A 22,506-nucleotide genomic window follows, 5' to 3' on the forward strand; every position below is an offset into this window, starting at 1 on the left:
GTTTTGACTGTTTGTAGAATATAGTTGGCAGTCTGGTATAAGTGAAAAATCAGGCAGGTCTGGGTTCAAATCTTAGATTCATCATGCTCAAGGTGGGCAACCTTGAGTAAATTATTTACTTTCTCTGAGCCTCTGTATCTTGATTTAAAAAATGAAAAACTAGTACTTAATTTGTTTGGTTGTAGTAATGATTAAATAATCAGCTCTACTATGATTAAATAATAAGCTCTACTATTTCAATTACTTTTCAGAAATGCCTTTTCTCCCATTGACTTCTTGATATGCGTTATTTCACAACAAGTCAATGAGTTACAGTATTGCTTCTATTTATGGGAAAGAAAGGCTCAGGGATCATTGTTAATAATTCTTTCTAAATAAAGGCTGTCGTCTGAGGCCAAAGTTACAAAACTACAAGTCCCACCTCCCTGGGTTATTGCTTAGTGAAGAACATATAAAGTCTGTTGCATTTGCTTTTTTATCTATGTGTATTATTTATATTATATATGTTTTTATTATATTAATTTATTTTTTCTTCTATATTCTGACTTGGACTTGCTTGCTGGGCTATTTCATTGGTATGGGGGCTTGAATCAGAAGAAGTATGACTCCTATATGATTCAGGCATCTCCAGCAAAATGATTAAATAAGGATTAATATGGCATTAAGTAACAAAGCTATCAGAATTATGTTTAATGTATAAATAGTAAATCAAATAGGAAAATCACGCATCGGTTATCTTTTACAGAAAAAGACTTTTGCTCTCTCAAAATGCAAGAAATTATGGTATATTAGGCATCCTTTTATGATGTAAATTTGGTATATCTTTGTCATTTCACTATAATACTTGAGTATAATATTTTGGAGTTTGTACTTTGAATTAATTGCTACTCTAAGGAAAAAAACTGTAAAAAAATTAAACAAAACTTTTCTGCTTCGTTTAAAGAGATAATTTTCTTATATATGACTTTCATGGAACTGTGGTATTAGTGATTTATCTGTAGATTAGAATCTTTTTAAAAAGATCATATTTTATACTCATTGTCTCAGTAGAAGCTGTAACAGGGATTTGCACAAATTATGTGCATAATAAAGTTTTCTCATGATAGTGCAGCTCATTCATGCTAAGCATTTAATTTGCAAGTATCTTAAAAATAATATTTTTCTTTTACTGATCCTATAATTCTTATTTTGAATTTGTAAATATTTTACTCAGCAAACTGGAAAAAAAAACCCAGTAGTTTTATTCTTACATTATGCTTGTATATTAATAATAAACCTCAGAATTTATCTATACTGAGTAAAATGTATCCATCGCAAAGGGAGAGAGGAAATGAATGATTCTGAACTTTTGGAGAAGTTCTGGGAATTCACTGAGGGTTGATCTAAATGGTGTGATGGAACATGGGTGATCATCTCCAGCTGTGGAACATCACTTCCTATCCTGGGATATCGGGACCCTTTAAAGGGAGAAAAAATGCATCAGCTTAAAAGTTAAATCCTCAATATTATACAAAATTCTACAAGATATAGATTTGAAGTCTATAACACTAAATTTGGCAATAGTTCATTTGGTGAAATTCATCCACGATACGTCTCAGTGGTTCAGTTCTTAGGTTCATTTAGCCTACAGAATCCACATAGGCAATTGAAAGAGTTTGCTTAACATTCTGCTTTGAGAAGACATGAACCAAGACATTTGAGCTATGAATCACCATTTGGTAGTCTTTTAATTCTGGAAGACACTTTGTCCCCTCCAAATAAGAACCACCCTTCAAGGGATAATTTCTCTGACAAATAATAGTAAATGCATATGTTAGTGGTTTTCTATCATTTTGCTTTTGTTAATGATTACCCTTAAAACTGATCATGAATCTTGCCTGAGTGAGGGCAATGAGAACTGCCTGGTGAACCCAGAGTTCTAAGCACTCATCAGGTATGAGTATATGGGATATGAAACAATTTTTGCCTTATATTTCAAAAGTGACTGACATTTAAGAAAAAAAAGGAATAGAAAACAAATTCTGAACTTTAGGCAGTTGCTCTGGTAGTCATATTTTTTATTTTAAAGTAGAAGGTAATTCTATATTCATTTTTCCATTTGGGAAATCAATGTTTGATAATAACATTTCTGTCTATGGCTCAATAGTTGGCATTTTGTATAAGAAGGAAAGATGCCTCGAGATCTTCAAATGCTGCATATTAAAGTGTACTTGGTGGCATATTTGCATGCAGCATAATGAATCTGTATGCGCCAGTCATCTTGGTTTTAAGGACCTGAGGGAAAATTTACTAATTTCTCTGGACCTTAAGTAGCAGTTTTAGAAGATTAATTTATTCATCATCTTCATGATGGTATAGCACAAAGGTTCAGAACACTGGCAGTGGAGTTAGGCTGCTTGGGTTTGAATCCTTATTAGCTTATTATTAGCTATGCAATCTTATTAGCCATATGCGAGTCACATAAGCTCGTCTGTAACCTCATTTGTAAGATGAGGATATCACTATTGTCTATTTCCTAAAGTTTCTATGAAGATTTATGAGGATAAATTACATTAATCAGGTTCTCAGGATAGAGCTTGGCGTATAGTGTGTTCACCTGTGTGTGATACCCCCTCTTTCAAGCCAGGGGGCAGGAGAATGATCAGGGTGCACAGAGAGTAAGGACGGCACCCGCTGTGGTTTGTATTTCCATTTGCTTCTCTCTTGTTCACCACTAACTCAGAGAGCTGCACAGGAAGCCACAGCAGAGATTAGCAGAGATGCCAAATAGAGCTGGGAATGAATTCAGAAAAATCGGAGTGCTTCTTTTGTGTGACAGTAACCACAAACACAACACTGTTATCGTCCGCGTAGAAATAGGTAAGGTCACCTAAGCTCTTCAGTAGTTAAATGATACAATTAGAAGAACAGTCAAACATACTTTTTACAAGATGGAAAAGAATGTCATACAAGATCCAGCAGAGCTTGAATTTAAACACCCAACTCTAGTAATGTGCTTCTAAATATAGCTTAGTTTCTTGCAATCTGCATGGCTCATCTTCCAACATGTAGATTAGCATGTGCTTGTAGCCATAAAATTGGCAGTTATTTAATTTATAGTAACCGGGCTTTTTTAATTTAAATGTTAGATTTAATAGGCTAGATAAAGTGTAACAATTATGTATGAAAAAATTAATTGAATCTGTTGTAATTCATTCAAATAATGCTCACAATACAGGATAAATGGGAAGTAAATCTTTAAAACTCTCCCACTTTGCCTTCTTTAGTAGTTGCACAGTTCTTCGGAGTAATCAGTTTTATGTCATAGTCCTTATTTAAGACATACCTATTTAAGCACCCCAAGTAAAAAATATGATAGAAAATAATTGAAAACCTAGGTTATGATGGTTGTTGAGATCTCCTCTATTTGGTTCTTTATTTAAGTACAGAACAATATGATCAATTAATTCTCTAAACTTAATTCAGACCTATCTTGCTAGACTTTGGATTCTCCCTTACCTTAGATTGTTAAGCAAAATCAAACTTGCTTTTTAAAATTGCTATAGAAGGTATTTTTGGTGCCCCATGTCACATCCCCTGAGTGAATCTGTGAGTTCAGTCTAGGGTGGGCAGAATTCTAAGATGCTCCCCAAGTTTCCTGGCCCTGGTCTACACGCACCTTCTCCCAATTATTCAATCAAGCATCAATTTAGATGTTACTGTGTAGGGATTTTGCAGATGCAAGTAAAGTCCTAATCAGTTGACCTTAAAATAGGGAAATTATCTGACTTCATCACATGAACCTTTAAAAAACAGAGTTTTCTCCAGTGGTGGTAGAAAAGGAAGTCAGAGAGATGTGCTTCTACTGGCCTGGGAGAAAGCAAACATCCGTCTTGTACACTATCTGGCTCAGAGGGCACGTGGCAAGGAAAGATAGATGGGCTGTAGAGGCCAAGAGCAGTCTCCATCTGACAGCTAGCAGGAAAACAGGGACTTCAGTCCTACAACCAGAAGGAAGTGGATTTTGCTAATAACCAGCGAGCTTGGAAGAGAACCCTGAGTCCAGATGAGAACCACAGCTACAGCCAACACCTTGATTTTAGTCCAGTGAGACTCTGAGCAGAGATTCTAATCATGCCTGGACTTCTGACCTTTACAAACTATGAGCTAATAACTGGCTCTTGTTTTAAGCTGCTGTTTGTGGTAATTTATTATACAGCAACAGAAAACTTATATATGATTTTAACTGCTGCAGACATTTCTGTGTGTGCCCAGACTCACTTCACCCTGGCGGCATCCCACCTCAAGAGTTCACTGCGTATCCATCCTCTTGCGACCCCGGGGTCTTCTCCACTGCAACCGAAGCTTCTTTAGCCCTATGCAATCACAGCTTGGAAGTATGCAAGGCTTAATGCTCTGGGGCAACCACTAACCAAGTGGAGGTTAGAGTCAGTAGACAAAATTTCCAGCCTAGTGCTCTTTAAGTGGGCAATTCCATATGTTTCCCAGAAGTCCTGGTGGAGCTGAGCCCCTGAGGCCTACAGCAGAGACCTCAACAACTCACCATTTTATTAACTTGTCCTTCTTCTCTGTCTTATTTTCTCTCTGCAATAAACTTGCCTGCATGCAAGTGCTCATCTCAGACTGTTTTCAGGGAAATCCCAACTAAGGGAGTTACAAGTCTTCAGATGAGCTGGATAAGAATCAAGTAGATCTTACCCCCTGTAGCATAACATCCTTAAAATATTACCAGGGATATAGTATTGAAGGTAAAAAGAAAATGTCTCCTGAGCAAATAATAAAAAGAAAATAATACATTTGAAGTGAAATCAGGTGATTGTGTGAAATATCCTGGAATCTGCATGTTGCATCACTTGTGTCAACCCCCAAAACAATGATTATTGTAATTCCTTTCATGTGAAGAATGTTCCATATTTATAATGTACTTTCATATATATTATCTCTTTTAATTCCCAAGGCAATCTAGATTTTTTTAGTGCTCCAATGATCGTGGACTATTCTATAGCTTGGATGAAATCATTTTTGAGCAATAGATATCACGTTGTTAATTTGGGATTTTCTCCTTATGATTTAATAATGTCTTCCAAAGAACTTTATTTAAAGGATTCTTCATTTCAAAATTATTTTATGTTTTAATACAGGTCAATTTTTTGTTACCTAGTCTGACAATTCTCATCGTTAACAATTCTTTCAATAGATAGTGGCAGCATCTAACTTAGTGGAAAGTGATAACATTTCTACTGTTGGTAGTCCATTTCCTTAATATTCATCTTATAGTTTGACTTACTAATATTTACTCAATCATTTTTAAGACATTAGTAGTTTTTATGTGAGATTTCTATTTGGAAGAGTGAGATTCTTTAGGACTGTGAGTTTTACACAATTCCTGGGCTTTAAATTCTTTGCCTTCTGAAGCATTAGCATTATTTCCACGGTGGAGCCTGGCTAACTGTATTTTGTGAAAGTGGCCTAAGAGAACCCATGAAATCTCTTTGGGAAAATTAGACATTCTCTAGAAGGTCATTTCTGTTTCTATACTATGTTCTCTGACTTTCTCTTGCTTAGTTCTTTGTTGGGAGATTTTTTTTTTAACTTTTGACAGTCATTTCCTGCTGCTTCTTCAAATCTCAAACAGTAGTCTTCTGTTTGAGGTATCACAGTTGGTTGTTGCAGAAAAGGTTTTTTATGTTACAATTGGAAGATTATGACTTCAGGCAGGTGAAAGTAGCAAAGGAAATAGAACTCAAACCAAAGTCTTTAGTGGGGAAAAAATACAAGAAAACATGTTGATGGTCCCAAGTTGTCAATTATGTTTCAATTATATTTCCCTATGACCCATCATCATTCTTCAGAGACATATAAAAGTATATGGTTTAGGGTGAACTTTTTCACCTTTACTATGATATTTTTATTTTTGGAGATTCTGATTATTTTTTCTCAACTACTTTCTCATGATTTAACCTTCACTAGGGTTAACAAAATAACTAATTTTGAGGAAGACGTTGTTTTATATTTTTGCTTTTTAAAAAATGAATCAATCCATAGCTATATATGCCCATAAATGCCCTAGGTAGTTGAAGGTTAAATTTTGGAAATTTTCATGATTAGTCTAAGTGGCAATTCCTTTCCCACTCATGCATTTATAATAAGCCAGTGTTGTTTAAAGCTAGAACGGTGATGACTGTGTTCCCAGGCAGCTAACAGTTACCCTGCCTTCTAACTGATTGATCACACACCCGGAGGAGCCCTTGTCAAGGCCTGGACTCTTACTGCCTTAATCCGGCATCTCACTAATTAATAAATCATGTGCATCCTCAGGTCTGTTTTTTATTAGCAGGTGATCATTTTCTCATGATCTATAATCAACTTGGCTGCCTAAATCATTTCACCTATAGGATTTCTCTCCTTCTTTTTGTGATATTATATGTGTCTTTATGTTCCTGCAAATTTTTCCTGTAGCCAGATTCAGATAGATGATTCAACACATCTCTCTGTGGTTGTCAGTGTTCTTATAAAACCAGCCTATTTCATTCCTCTGAGCAGTAGACATTTATACAAAATTCATTGAAGATGTAGGAAATAATCTTCATGTCCCACTACAGGCAATAATTACCAAAGTCGATCCTGCACTTCTGAGGATGGTGGTAGCATGAGAGTCACTGAAATGAACAGGAGGCAAGGGTCAAACTTAATCTGAGAATGAAAAATAGGGTCACTGGAGCCTGAAATATATATCGCCATGTCAAAATGGGGCTACATCATTAGGGAGCCCCAATTCCTTACAGAGCACAGGTTCAAGGGGTAATAATAAGAGGTCCTTTCTTTTGGAAGGTTGCAGTTAGGTTAGGGGGATATTTGGAAATCTAGTTATAATATGTACTTTTCTCATTGTCATTCTTTTTCTCTGAAAAGGGCATTATCTACCAAAATGGCTTCACATAAACAAATAAAGAACATTCACACTTCAAGACTAGGCTACTTCAATATCTTGACATTTCTTTTAAAATTGCAGCCGTAATTATGGCTTTGTCAGCTAAGCAATCAACTAGGTAAACGTTTAAGTACGAAGTTTTATCTTCATGAGAAGATTAATATGTGCTTTGCTAATAACTACATTTAGTAGGATGGATCTCTTCGGTAGGTCTATTTGTCTGTTGTGTAAATTCACGATTACATTTGCCAATTACCTCAGATACTGCTGTCATTGTTTTTCTTCTCTAGAGAGCTTCATGTTTTAATTCTTGGCATTAATTATATTGTAAATTACTTAATAAGAGAAATCTTCAAAAATGTTTTCTTATTTAGGAATAGGAACGGAATTTGGGGTTTCAGGGAACATCTCTTTCCTAGCCAAAACCAGCTCTCTTACCTTAAGTTTTGAAAAAGAAACATATTTCCTTCATCTTTTGTTAAATACATGGAAAGCTATGCACTATAATTCTGCAAATACTTAGTGAGCGCCAGGTATAGTGTAAAGTTTCAGGGATGCAAATGAATAAAAATGGTTCCTGTCCTCAATTAGCTTATAAGGGAAAAGATGTCGACAATGGGGTTTTGAAGCTCAAAGGAACAGGTGTTTATTTATTTATTTTTTTCTGCTTTATCTCCCCAAACCCCCCAGTACATAGTTGTACATCTTAGTTGCAGGTCCTTCTGGTTGTTAGGTGTTTATTTCTATCTGTGATATTTCTATCTAACTTTCATGGAGAAGCTTAGATTTTTAGCTGGGCCTTGAAGGCTGAGTATGATTTAACCAGGTGGAAAAGGAGGAAAGGGTTTTCCAGGCAGAGAAAATCCCATAGATAAAGCAAGTACAGTAGCTTTCCAGAAGAGGAGTGTTGAAGAGAGAGAGCTATATTAGAGGAGCCCATTTCCATCTCTGTTAAAATTCAGGGTAAATAGGGTGGGCAACTAATTTTTGAAAGCACTCCCATGATGATTCTGAAATGAATCCTACCCCAGCTCATTCCCCATCTGGCCACCAAACAAAGCCAGTTGTGCAATAGCAAGATCTGTGCAAATAGGACTTTGAAACTGGACAGATTTATCTCTTGGATAGCCTTGAGAAATCTAACCTTTTTGTGCCACAATGTTCCAATCTATAAAATAGGGCAAACTACAACTTTAAAGGATTATTGTGAAGGTATAATGAACAAGCACATGTAAAAATCTTGGGACATTTGTAGGTATTCTGTACATGTTAGTTTCAATTTCCTTTTCTGTCTTCTAACTCGTGTATAAAGCACAGAGATATGAAAGTGTATACTTGTTGGCAGGACCTGATCAGACTCTAAGGACTAAACTGCAATATAGACAGGTTTAGAGGTCGGAGTATAAGGCTGAACATTTATATTAGGCTTTATGAAGGGTCATATCATATAAGACATTCAGATTTTTAATATTACCTATGATGGGAAGTTTATCAGTTATCAATGTTGCATGATGAACAATCCCAAAACTTCATGGCCTAGAATAATAACCATATACTAATACAAGCCAAAGAGTTTGCTGGCTGGTAAAGCTGATCTAGACAGGCTAGGTTGAACTTGGTTAGACTTGCTCATTGGTTTGTGGTTGGCTGGGTGGGATGGCCCTACTCACATGTTTAGTGGTTGGCTGGCTATCTGTTAGCTAGGGTGACAGAGGTTATTGGACCAAGTGTCTCTCATAATCTAGCTGGTCAGCTTAGGCTTGTTCACAGATGGTGGCAGAGTTCCCAAGAGTGAGAGGAACTAGACTGTACCTCCTGATAAGAGAACCAGCAACATCACCATTGCAAAGGGGCATGGATACAGGGAATAGTGGAGAATTGTGCCTTTTTTTTTGCAATCTACACCAGAAAGCTATTGAAATGTTTTGGAGTGAATGGCAGGATCAAATTTGTGTTTAGAGTAATTACTCTAACAATAGTAGGAAAAACGAAAAGGAGGGAGAATAGACAAAAAGCAAGAATAGCTGTTAGACGGCTTTTGTAATAATACTGGGAAAAATTACCGTATGAATATTCTGAGCATTTTCTCTACCCCTTCACAAGGAAAGAGGATATTGACCTTGTTTACTTATTTTCTTTTCTACCCTTCACCTCTGAGATTTCTGCCATTGCTGAACTCCCTCGGAGCTGCTGTGAGGCAGAAGAGGGAGACAAGGGAAAGGCTAGGGCTGAATGGGGTTGGAGAGGGTTTCCAGAACGCCTTTTCCTGGTCATTTGGGAGAGGGCAGTATGAAAGGAGTAGTGGAGTGAGAAGTTGATGGGAGACAAAAGAAAAAGACTTTTATAAATATTGTCATGGGCTATATATTACCTTCGTGATATTCAAGAAACATCAGTGAAAAAAAGTGATGTGCTGGATATCTTCCATTTGTCTTTCCAAATTTCCTCTTTATCCTTTTCTAACCGGCTCTCTTTTCCACAAGGCTGACCTAATATGGATCACATCCATGGACCATTTTGTCCGTTGACTTCTGGTTGGGCAATAGGAGCCTAGTAGGACTTCAGAAGGAATGAGGAAAGTGAAATTGGGATATTTATTCCCTCAGTCAGCCAGATACCCAGCTAGCCAGCCAGTGACCAAGCAAACAAGTGAAGAAAGTGGACCATCAATATACACTTTCTTGTTAGGAATTACTTGTATTTCCAACTCCATACTTTTTATTCCAGACAAGTTGACTATTATTTGTCCATGTTTTTAAAATGTATGTTATCATATAGCATCTTTTATAATGGAGGTAAGATTATTTTTATTTTATAAATGTGGAAACTAAAGTTCAGAGAGAGATTAAGTGAGTTATCTGTCACCCAAGGTTTTATTTTTCCCCAAGGCTTTTTAAAGCCACGTTGGAAGAGAATCAACTTTTGTATCTAAAATTAATTTTGGAGTCCTGTAAATTCTCTATAGAATAAGGAGAGAAAGTGGTCAGTGCTGAGTTTTCTTTCCCTGACTTTATTCAAAGGAATTAAGGTTAAAATTATTCTTTTAACCTCTTACCTACCATTTCTAAAGGGAAATTTAAGTAGGAAAACAAATCAGGATGGTAACAAAATATTTCATTTAAAAAAGTAATTTTTTGTTTTCCTTCTTGACTGCTCACTCATAAGTAAAGGCTAAGCTCACAAGTCAAGTTGTCTTTTTCTTTCCAATAATAAACTTTCACTTGTTTGAAAAAACTGTTCTTGTGACATCTAGTTGTCAAAGAGTTACGAAATTACGAAATCTTGTGGAAATGCTTTTATAAATTCATATAAACAGCATCTGAAACATACAGGAATGCTATTTAAACACGGTAGGTCTATATGTAGTTGATAAGAAATTTAGAAACAGAAATGTTTTATGAATCCCTTTTTTATTTAGAAGGCCATCTAGTCTCTTCAGTTTATAACTTACAATGGCATCTGTACCTATATCTTTCCTAATAAGTACTTAAATCTTTACACAAAACTTTTCTTTTTGCCATTCTGAACTAGTATATGCTATTAACATTTGGGAAGCTCAAGAGGTAAATTGAGAACAGCTGTGGAATGATTCATATCAATGCCTCGGGTGCAATGTTCTGTCAGCCTTGTGAGCGGCAGTGAAACAGCAGAAAGTGGGACTGAGCTGTATCTTTCCCATCTTGTTACCTACGTTATTGGAAGATATGACTGTCTACAACGGACGTCTCTCTCCCAACTCTGGCTAACAACTGCCAAGACTCTCCTGTATATAAAAATATATTTATTTAGTTAGTTTGATATGAAATATATATTAATTTACCCATTTTGAAGTTGCCTAGCATGGCAATTGCTTTGCAAATGACTTCTGATTTTGTCATCAAAGATGGAAGGTGAGTAGTTTGTTTTTCAAATTCGGGCTTTGACTTCATTTCAGTTTGTTCTGCTTCTAAATGCAGGTGATATTCAAAATGGCACCTGACAGTTTTCAAGACAAAATGTCTTCTTTAGACGAGCATCAGTGGCTAAGTGCCTGTACAAGTGAGAAGCAGTGTCAAAGGAGGTCCGTGTATCATGCAAGAAGGTTCAACCATGAGTAGTGTAGAAAACTATTCTAAAGGGTATTTCACCAAGCAAGGAATGAGTTTTAAAATGATATTTCATTTATGTAGTAATTGTTGGGCTCTTAATGCTATTAGCATTGAAATCATCACTCCTTGTCTTTCTAGTTCCAGATTTTTGGGCTAATCCCCTATTATAATCTATTTACCTCAAACAGATAGTTATAAACTGACAGCTTCTTCTGGATATTGGAAGAGAAATAAATGGAAGACAAATTTCCCTGTCAGAAATTGGTCCTTAGCCTACTCAGTGCCCAATCATATCTCCTAACATCTAACACAAATGTTCCAGGAATCATGTTCCTCTGTATCACAAATATTAGGACTATATTCTGGTATATTTTGAATTTTAAGCAATTTCACACAGATCTGCAAGTTTTGATAAGACTATAACAAAACTGCTCCTATACTACGTTAGAAAAACAGATTTTCAGTCCTTTACCATATGGAATTTGGATCATAGTTCCTGTACTGATAATTAAAGGGTCTTATCAGATATTGAAATTTCTCTCTTACTACAGAAGGGCAAAACAATTCAGTGGTGTTATGGACTGAATGTTCGTGCCCCCCCCCCCCCCGACTCCGCCCCCTGCCAATTCATACATTGAAATCCTAAAGCTCAATGTGATGGTATTAGGAGTGTGGGCCTTTGGGAAATGATTAGGTTATGAAGATGGAGGCCTCATGAATGGGTTTAATGCTGTCATAAAAGAGACCCCAGATATTCCTCTCCTTTTTTTTTTTTTTTGTCAAATGAGAATACTAGAAGTCGCAGTCTGCACCTCGAAAGGAGGGCTCTCACCAGAACTCGACCATGCTAGCCTCCTGATCTCAGACTTACAGCCTCCAGAACTGTGAGAAATACATTTCTGTTGTTCAGAAGCCACTCAGTCTGTGGTACTCTGTTATAGCAGCCTGAATAGACAGAGGGGGAAATTGGTTCTGAGAAGTGGGAGTGCTGCTGTAACAAATACCTAAAAATGTGGAAGGAGCTTTGGAACTAGGTAATGGGTAGAGGCTGGAAGAACTCTGAGATGCATGCTGGAAAAAGCCTAAATTGCCATGAGCAGATTTTTAAAGAGATTCTGGTGAGAGCTCAGAAGGAAAAGAGGAGAGCTGCAGAGAAAGCTTCTATCTTCTCAGAGAATATCTAAGTCACCATGAGCAGAATACTGGCAAAAGAATGGACAGTAAAGTGTATTTTGATGACTCCTTAGACAGAAATCAGGAACATGTTATTGGAAATTAGAGGAAAGACAATCTTTGTTATGAAGTGGTAAAGAATTGGGCTGAATTGTGTTCATTTTTTAACGTTTTGTGGAAGGTAGAACTTGCAACTGATGAAATTGAATATTTAGCAAAGGAGATTTCTAAGAAAAGTGTTGAAGGAGCAGCTTGGTTCCTCTTGACTGCTTATAGTAAAATGCAGGAGGACAGAAATGAACTGAAGATGAAATTATTAAGCAAAAAGGAACCAGAACGTAAAGATTTGAAAATTCTCAGCCAGTCCATATTACAAAATATGAGAAAGGTGTTCAGAAGAGAACACTAAGGATGTGGTGGACCAACCATTTGGTAAAGAGATTAGTGTGAGTGTTAACCATGGATTTAATCAACCATCTCAATAGAAGCCAAGAATAGAGATGGGGTTATACCAGCAGGAACACTGCCAGCTGGATGGAACTCAGGGTGATGGTGTAGACCCTGTGTGTGGAGCACTTGCCTTTTTGATGGTGAGGAAGAGAATGTAGTAAAGCATAAGCTGGTTCTTAAAACTTCTACCTGAAGGTAACACATACCACTTTAACTCACATTTCTTTGGTCAATCTAGTCTCACGAATGAGCCTGACTTTAATGACTAACAGGAAACAGAGAAAAAAGGACAGCAGAAGACTGCTGGGCTTCATAGTCCCTGCAGAACTGGACCAGAGAACTACTGGGCTGTGAGCTTCTTTGATTTTTCAAGATGAGGGAAGGAGGACCCCAAGGGTGATTCAGGGATGGTCAGGGCTGCCTTTCCCACCCCAGAGTGTGGTGACTGGGGAGTGGGAGGAAGCCATGGGAGCCGAGCCAGCCAGTGGAGCCCTTGGGGAGCAATACCCACCTGGACAAAGAACAGCATGAATTTTTGAGATTTGACCAGTTTTTACCTTTTAAACTACAATTTACAATCACCTTCATCTTGTGCTTATCCCCCAAATCCATTTCCAATGGAAGTTTCAGTATGGATATAGAAGCGACTGGCTTTCTGCAATAATTGGCATTTTGATGTGTGGTAGATTGGTTGTACAAATGACCACCATTATTCATCCTCTCTGGATCCATGCTCTTTGCAGTGTGACTTTGCAACTCCTCACATCAAGAGATGGAGTCTATTTCCTTATCTCTTCAAACTGGGTAGGTCTTGTGCCTTGCTTTGGCATGATAGTGTGGTGAAATTACGCCAATTTCAAGCATAGGCCTCAAGGGGTCTTGAATTCTTTGACTTTTCCTCTTGGTCCCCTACCACCACCATGTGAACAAACTCAGGCCAGCTTGTTGGATGATGAGAGACATTATCATTGACACATAGTAGGTGCTCATTAAAAGTGTTTATAAATAAATTAATTCTGGCATTCTGCAGGATTTTGTCTTTGTTCATTTATCATCTCTCTGGGTGTGGTAGATTATAAACTTTGGCTTCATCAATATCTGCTTCTCCATCAATCCCTGGAGGAGGATTACACTTCCCCCATTCATTAAAGTCAGGCTCAGCCATGAGACTTGAATGACCAAAGAAATATGAGTTGAACTAGTATGTGTTACTTTCAGGTAGAAGCTTTCAGAACCAGCTTTTGCTTTACTACATTCTCTTCCTCACCATTGAAACAGGAAAGTGCTCCACATAGGGTCTGCTCTATCACCCTGAATTCCAGAAGAACTGAAGATGAAACACAGTTGAGTTGCAACCAACCCTGGATGGACATGTTGCATGAGCAAGAAGAAAACATTTGCTATTATAAGCTACTGAGATTTTGGAGTTGTTTGTTACTGCAGCTTAATCTAACCTATACGAGTGATCACATACATATTTCTTGTACCACTTATATACTGATGAGAGTCAACAGTACATTGCTACCCTCATATGTTGCTGGTGGGAATGTAAAATGATGCAGTCACTTAGTGAAGCAATTTGGCTTCACTTAGTTTCTTAAAAAGTCAAACATACATCTATTATACAACCCATCAATTCTACTCCTACATATTTACCTAAGCCAAATGAAAACGTTCACACAAAAATCTTTTGCAAATATTCTTAACAGTCAAACAAATAGTCAAATGTCCAACAACATGTGAATGGACCAACAAAATGAGTATATCCATAGAATGGAATACTACTCAGCAATGAAAAAAGTGAATTGCTGAAACATAAAACAACGTGGATGAATCACAAAATCATTTTACTAAGTGAAAGAAACCAGGCATAAAAGTATACATCTTACATGATTCCATTTACATGAAATTTCTAAAACTATAGAGACAGAATGCAGATCAGTGTCTGCATAAGGCTGGAGGTGGGAGTGTTCTAAAACCGGAATGTAACAATGATTGCAGAGCTGCAAAGTTACTCAAAATCATTGAACTATACATTTACAACGAGTGAATTTATAGTTTATAAATTCTACCTCAATAAAACTGAAAAAATATATCTAGATCTATTTTTTCCCTGAGTTATAAATACATATCTAACTAACTGCTAGATACTTCTGCCTAGATAGCCCACAAACACTTCAAGATTATACAAACTTAAATTATGTATTTTCTTTATGCATCACCCCAAATTATGTTTCTGAACTGATATTACCTATGTTACCTATAGTATTGCCAAACAGAAAGTTGTTCAAGCCAAAATATTCGATTCTCTCTAGACAACTTATTTCTTTTGACCTCTCTATCCAAGTTGTCAATAGGCATTGCTGATTCTATCTTCTGAATTTCTCTTCAGCTCCTCTTATTCCTCACTTTCATTCGCCTACCTGCTTACTTTTTTCTCATCCATGGCATTACTGTACATGCTCCTAATTCTAACGTTGTGATATTTGGAAAAATTAATTTTTAAGGTCTGCTGAGTGACCAGCAACTAAAGATGCTTTATAACAATGGCACAAATATGTCCATAATATAAATTGTCTTGTTTACTTTATAAATAGATAGTGACATGCCCCCCCATCACTGAACAGAAAATCCATAGGATACATTCTAAATTATTCCATATAATTAACGACTTAAAATACTCAGCAAATAGTTAATTCTACAGTAATAGTCGTTCTTTGTATTCTCAAGTGCCGAAAAAGCTCCGCTGGTCTGAAAGAGATGTACAGAATGGAATGTAAACCTTCTGGGTTTCCTGGTCTCGGAGTCAAGTTGACCTTAACATTTAACTTGAATTTCAATGTACTACTCTGAGATGGGGATGAACAGCCCACAGCCCTTGGACCACTCTCTCTAGGCAGCCTAACTTCAAAATATGGTTTTGAGCTACTTTCAAAGGCGGTCTTTCAATTCACTTAAAGCATTGAGTTTAGAGTGGAAAATGCCTCGAGAACAAGCTCCTGAATAGAGATTGCCTTTAGACAGTGAGCATCTGGCCCAGGTCTGGCGAGGGGCTGCTGCTTCCTGGGAGGGATAAGGATGCCCTCTCCCTAGGACTGGGGTAGATCTGCCGCCGGGTCAGGGCCTCCAGAGCACTGAGCGACTGTGTATCTGAAAATATGCTGGGCTTGGCTTGGTGACACTGGATTTTGTTAATGAAATACGGTTCTTAGTTTTTCTGTTATACTGTGCTATTTTCAAGGGCTGAAATATCTATATGTGTGTATGTTTTATAACTTTTTTTTGGCATTTTAAAAAATTCTAGAGTGTGAATCATTTACATCTTGAGACCTACTCAGGGTTATCTGCTGAATTAAGATTTTATTTTTAATTTATATGCCCTCACCTAAAAATGATTCTGACTACATTCCTCACTTGTTAAAAAATGCTTAGAGGGGAAGGAAAAAAAAAGGCTTTAGGAAGGATCTCAAGTTATTAGGGAAGCTGAGCATCTTTTCTTATGTTTATTGGTCATTTGATCCAATTTGAATTTTCATTTCTTGTTGAGGTTTCAGGTAGAATGTTCTTAGAACATGGAGCTGGGGAAACCACTAAGGAAAAATGAAGAGGCTGTACCTTGAAAATATTAGGGGCCAGCCCGGTGGCGCAAGGGTTAAGTTCGCAAGTTCCACTTCTTGGAGGCCTGGGGTTCACCGGTTTGGATCCCGGGTGCAGACATGGCACCGCTTGGCAAAAGCCATGCTGTGGTAGGCGTCCCACATATAAAGTAGAGGAAGATGGGCATGAATGCTAGCTCAGGGCCAGTCTCCCTCAGCAAAAGGAGGAGGATTGGCAGTAGTTAGCTCAGGGCTAATCTTCCTCAAAAAAAAAACAAAAAAAAAGAATATGGAGCTGGGGAAACCACTAAGGAAAAATGAAGAGTCTGTACCTTGAAAACATTAAAAGAGGAGAAAGGGTGGGAAATATTCCCAGGCCTAGTGCCCACCTCTTCTTCTGGAGCCACCACCACATCCTAAGGGCTAGGTTCTGGCTGCTCCCCTCCTCTTTTTCTCCCATAGAGCCTGATTCCTTCTCTCTTAGGATAATTTGTTTTAATCAGGACTTTCTTCTCCAATCATCCACCCAGAGAGACTTCATCATAGTGAATAGAAGAAACTCAGGCCTAGACCCTGGCCATCTTTTGAGTAGAGCAGAATCTGAGTGCTAAGGGTAGACCATGACTCTTATTTTAATAAAATTTAAGTAAATTTCATGCAATAAACAAACCCAAAATTGAGGAAGTGTTCTCATTTTCCTTTGGAATGGCAATCACTCTGTTAAAGAACAAAAATTCAAGTAAATTTAAAGATCTAATTGGGTTTATTCAGCAATTCAGGAATCGGACAACATACCATTTGGCAAATAGATGGGAGCTCCGAGAAGCTGTACAAAATGGAAGTTTTTATAGGCAGAAAGAGAGTGGGACAAAGAAATTTGAAAAGCAGATTATTTCAGGCAAGGTCACCTTCCCTTAGGGGAAGACAGGGGGTCTTATGAGGCAGATTATCTCACCAGTGTTGATCAGGAAATTCCAGACTGATTGGTTTAAAGCTTTCACTCCTGGGAGAGGGTGAAACTGCCATTAGGTTAGGCATTAGGTCTTGGTGGGGCTTAGCATAAGTGACTCCATTTGGGGTCAGTTGTTTCTTTCTAACACTCTCTAAGGTGCATATGCTACCCTACCCCAGCTGACCAGTTAATCAGGAGATCCTACAGTCAGGTGGGGGGTGATGGGAGAAGATGGTAGGTTTTATTCAGCTCTCAGCACAGTGACTGGATCCCAAGGGCAATGCTGCATTGGAGGCCAATTGTGTACCCACTCTGTGCCTCATTTCTCCCATCTTAAATTATGGATAGAAGTAAGTGGTATCTTCAAGAGAGATAGAAATAATAATACAGGTCTTATGGAATTGTTTGAAAATGAAATGAAAAAATCTATAAACACTAAAGCTATGTACATAAAAAGGCCGACAGATTAGAAAGTTCCTCCATGTTTTTTCCTTTCAAATATTCCCACACTGAAATATCTTAGTGGGAAAAAAAAAATGGTGCCATATTTTTTATTAACATTTTTCTTCTTAGTAAAATAGATTTTCTAAGTTTGAAAAATATTTTTATATATCAAATAAACTTCAGTAAGGCAACTCCTAACTTATTAACAAAATTCCTAACTTCATTCATTCATGCAAAAAGTTCATATTCGTTGAACTTCTGCCATGTGCCAAGAATAATACCAGGGGCTTAGGATAAAGTGGTTAGAAAAAAATAGTTGTTGTTGTTGTTTCTTCCTCAGACAGTCCCTAAACTGTTTACAGCCTAGCAGACGGATACAGGTGCTAATAAAAGAACATCAAAAAAAAGTGTAAAATAAAGTCTTATTAGAGCCTACAAGAAAGAGATTTAGTCTGATCAGGGAAAAAGTCCTTGGTGAAGTGAAATCTTTGATCTGAGATTTGTAGGGTAAGTAGGATGTTAACCAGATCAAATGAAGAAGGGAAGAATTTTCCATGCAAAGAAAGCAGCGCTGGACAGTACTCTGTTGAAAAGGGTCTGAGCATGTCTAAGGGACAGGTAAATGAGTCAGGAGTGGGGAAAGTCAGGACCAAAGGGTATGGGATGAAGCTGGAAAGGGAGGTAGGGAGTTTTTTTCCTTAGAGCAATAGAAAGCCATTGAGTTTAAACAGGGAGATGACATGATTGAATCTGTGTTTTGAAAAGAAAGGCTAGACGACACAATACAAGAAAAAAATGTATAAAATTTGAAAAGAAAGAGAAAAAATTGGCATTAGTTACTGGTGATAACATAAAGACTACTTAAAAACCCAAGAGAATCAGTAGACCAAGTATTAAATAAGAGAGTTCAGAAAGTGTGCCGAGTCAGGATCAAGAGACAAAGATCAATAGCTTTCCTCCATAACAGCAATAACAAACTAATAATAGAAAAGAAAATATAATTTAAAATCACTTCAAAAACGACAAACTATTAGGAACTTATTAAAGAATGTCGCTATTAAAATGTAAGCTTCTGCTTCAACAGTACGTCTTGTTTGCTCTGTCTCTCAGTGCCCAGCACACTGCATGGGACATAACAGATGGTCAATAAATATTTGTTGAACGGTTGAAAGAATAAATGCACAAAGCTTCATGGAGAAGATTGCATTACTCTATGAAAGAACACAAAAAATCTGAATCAGTATAAATATATAGCTTGCTCAGGGATGTACACTATTAAGTGTGTGTGATTAATATTGAAAAACTGTCAGTTATTCCTCGATAATTTTATAAATTTAACCAAAAATAATGAAAAATTAGCAGTCTTTTGGAGGAACTTGGAAAACCTTGAATTATGCGTCTAAATAACATGCTCACTCTGCTTTTGTTCGATAATCAACTTTATCAAGACAGTGGCTGTGGACTCCCTGCTCTGCGTGATTAGCATTCAACTCACCATATTTGACGTTCCTTTCTTTCTCCCGCTACAAATTTTATTATTTACTGTAACTTTAAACAATATATTTTTACTTCCACTTTTTGTTGCTCCAACTTGATAACTGCAGACCCTCATTTCTGTAAGGGGACACTAGGCCCTTCTGGGTTCTACCTTCCCTCCCCTTCATATGCTTTTCCCACTGTATCTCAGCTATAACGACTGCAGCACTGTTACATTTAATTCTGTTTTATAATCAAAGTCAGTCCTCTATGCTTTCTCTAAAGGTTTGTTTAAATAAATTATAATCAGTTCATGGAATGGTGCCTGGAATAGAACTCATGAGTGAGTAAAAGCAAAAATCCAGGGCCAGCCCTGGTGGCCTAGTGGTTAAGTTCAGTGCACTCCACTTTAGTGGCCTGGGTTCGATTCCCGGCGTGGACCTACACAGCTCTGTTAGCAGCCTTGCTGTGCTGGTGGCCCACATACTAACAAATAGAGGAAAATTGGCACAGATGTTAGCTCAGGGTGACACTTCCTCAGCAAAAAAATAAATAAAATTGAAAATGTTTGCTTTTTTTTTTGAGGAAGATTAGCCCTGAGCTAACATCTGTGCCCATCTTCCTCTACTCTATATGTGGGACTCCTGCTACAGCATGGCTTGATAAGCAGTGCATAAGTCCCTGCCCTGGATCCGAACGGGTAAACCCCAGGCTGCAGATGTAGAACGTGCAAACTTAATCGCTGTGCCACCGGGCGGACCCCTACATCTTTTAATAATGAAACTGTTGCTAAGGATTATAGTTCCTTCATTACGAGTCCAAAATGATTCCTGTATCACTCAAACAAGGATGTTTCCATCAACAAAGTCAAATGGATTTTTCCTTTTTTCTTTTTTTTGAGGAAGATTAGCCCTGAGCTAACTACTGCCAATCCTCCTCCTTTTGCTGAGGAAGACTGGCCCTGAGCTAACTTCTGTGCCCACTTCCTCTACTTTATATGTGGGACGCCTACCACAGCATGACTTTTGCCAAGCGGTGCCGTGTCCTTACCTGGGATCTGAACCGGTGAACCCCGGGCCGCTGAGAAGCACAACATGAGAACTTAACTGCTGCACCACCAGGCCGGCCCCCCGATTTTTTCTTACTTCAAACAATTGTGTAATCTCATAACCATGTTTTCTTTTCTTGTACATCTTTTTACTTTTTCCCCCCTGAAATCTACTCATCATTTTTTTTTAAAGATTTTATTTTTTTCCTTTTTCTCCCCAAAGTCCCCCAGTACATAGTTGTGGGTCCTTCTAGTTGTGGCATGTGGGATGCTGCCTCCGCATGGTTTGATGAGCAGTGCCATGTCCGCACCTAGGATTTGAACCAACGAAACACTGGGCCGTCTGCAGTGGAGCACACAAACTTAACCACTCGGCCACGGGGCCAGCCCTACTCATCATTTTTATTGTTGATTAAAAACTTAAGTCTTTGCCATGTCCTCAAGTTTCTATAGTCTCTCAATCATAGTGTTCATTGCACGGAATCTCTCTTTTTTGGGAAAACTCTCTTTCTCGGACCTCTTGGTTGCAATCTATGGAGGCTGCCCTCAAACCCTGAGGTTGTCCTGGGATTTGCTGCTTCCTCAGATGAGTCTACCATCTCCTGAATTGCTTGATTTTCTCCCTTGTTTTGTTAAAAGTATAACGTCAAGAATGGGTATATGGGAGTTAAACTTTGTGAATTCTCATGTGTAAGAAAATATTTAATCTGCCTATTGGCAAAGCTGGCTCAGTTGGAATCTTGAAATCCGGCCAATTAGATAAGTATTTCTTCTTTTTTTTTTAGTGAGATTAACCCTGAGCTAACATCTGCTGCCAATCCTCCTCTTTTTGCTGAGGAAGACTGGCCCTGAGCTAACATCTGTATCCATCTTCCTCTTCTTTATATGTGGGATGCTGCCACAGTGTGGCTTGACAAGAAGTGCATAAGTCCTCACCTGGGACCCGAACCGGTGAACCCTGGTCCACTGGAGCGGAACGCACAAACTCAACGACTGCACCACCAGACCAGCCCCTAGATAGGTATTTCTATAGTGGAGGAGTATGGGAGTAGGAGAGTTGGTGGTGTGGGTGTGTAAAGGAGAAGCCTGGAGATAGAGGAGAGTCCTCTTAGATGTCAATAATCATAAATTCTTGGTGTTAAGTACTGTATCTGTTCAACATTCTATCCCTCACAGTGCCTTATATAGTGGACACTCAATTATATCATTGCTCCTTAAAGTTGATGGCCAAGCTGGCAACAAATTTGCATACCTGTACTTCTGCCATTGTTTTATTTCTATTCCTATGATGTATTTATTTGAGTAGTAACTCCTGAAAAAAAAAAGGAGAATTCTGGAAAATAAACTTCCCCCATGATTTTTCTCTTGACTTACTTGCTTCTAGGCACTCATACATGATGTCTGCGTTCACTAGGAGCCAACTCCTTAACAATCCAAGTCAATCCCGACTTTTCCCCTTCGCCTGTTGTCCCACGTTCTCTCAGTCTCTCAGGTGAGCCACGTCTTACTCAGTCACATCCTATCCTTGTGTCTTGGATTCAATGCAGGTGTTGTTTTCTCTCTGCTACAACTTTGTCTCTTCTGTTCCAGCAGGGTGTCTAGTGACTAATTTGGGCAACCTCCCTTTTGGCCATATTGAGCTCTCCTCTTTTGGGGTGACATCCTGGCTTTTATACCGTTCTTCCTAGGATATGACATAAAACTGAGCTAAAGTCATTATGAAATCATAATGTTCAATTGATAGCCATGGTTATCAGCATGGTTTGAAGTAGCTCAGTTAATATTCTTGCACACCAAGTAGAATATATATGTGTGTGTCTTTGTTTTTTTTAATTTCCAGTGCTGGAAATGTCACTTGTCCGGGATCCCAGGGGCATCCCTACCAATTTTAAGAAAGAAAATTTTGGAGAATTCCAACCAGACCATGGAGTGCTTCAAACAAATGTCTTGTATCTGCCCAGCTAGCTCAGTTGGTAGAGCATGAGACTCTTAATCTCAGGGTTGTGGGTTCGATCCCCACGTTGGGCGTGACTTTTGTTAAGATCCTCTTACACGCAGCAGAGGTGACTGGGTCCATACAAACCAAGGAGAATCTGTTTCTGGTCCAGGGAGCCCGTCACACCGGAGCTGGCCTGGAATCTCACCACAGCAACTTGCTTTTGTCTCATTAATGTCTTATCATATATATTTTGTTATCAAAAAAATTGAAATTTGCATGAAAGTTCCAGATACAGTACAGAGAGTAGTCGGGAGCCTCTCTCAGTGGTTCTACTTCTAGGGACTTCCCTGAAATTCCCACGATCCGGGCAGGTGCTAACCAGGCCAAGAATATCGCCTAACATAGGACT

The 22,506-nt window shown here is 38.1% G+C and overlaps 1 non-coding gene across 1 annotated transcript; it reads left to right on the plus strand.

The window, feature by feature from the left end:
* Window positions 1–22,113: 22,113 nt before the first annotated feature.
* Window positions 22,114–22,186, plus strand: TRNAK-CUU (transfer RNA lysine (anticodon CUU)). The gene has a single exon. It is a non-coding gene; the product is annotated as a tRNA-Lys (tRNA).
* Window positions 22,187–22,506: the final 320 nt, after the last annotated feature.

The sequence above is a fragment of the Equus przewalskii genome, chromosome 9 (assembly GCF_037783145.1).
Source record: "Equus przewalskii isolate Varuska chromosome 9, EquPr2, whole genome shotgun sequence".
Taxonomy (NCBI): Eukaryota; Metazoa; Chordata; class Mammalia; order Perissodactyla; family Equidae; genus Equus; species Equus przewalskii.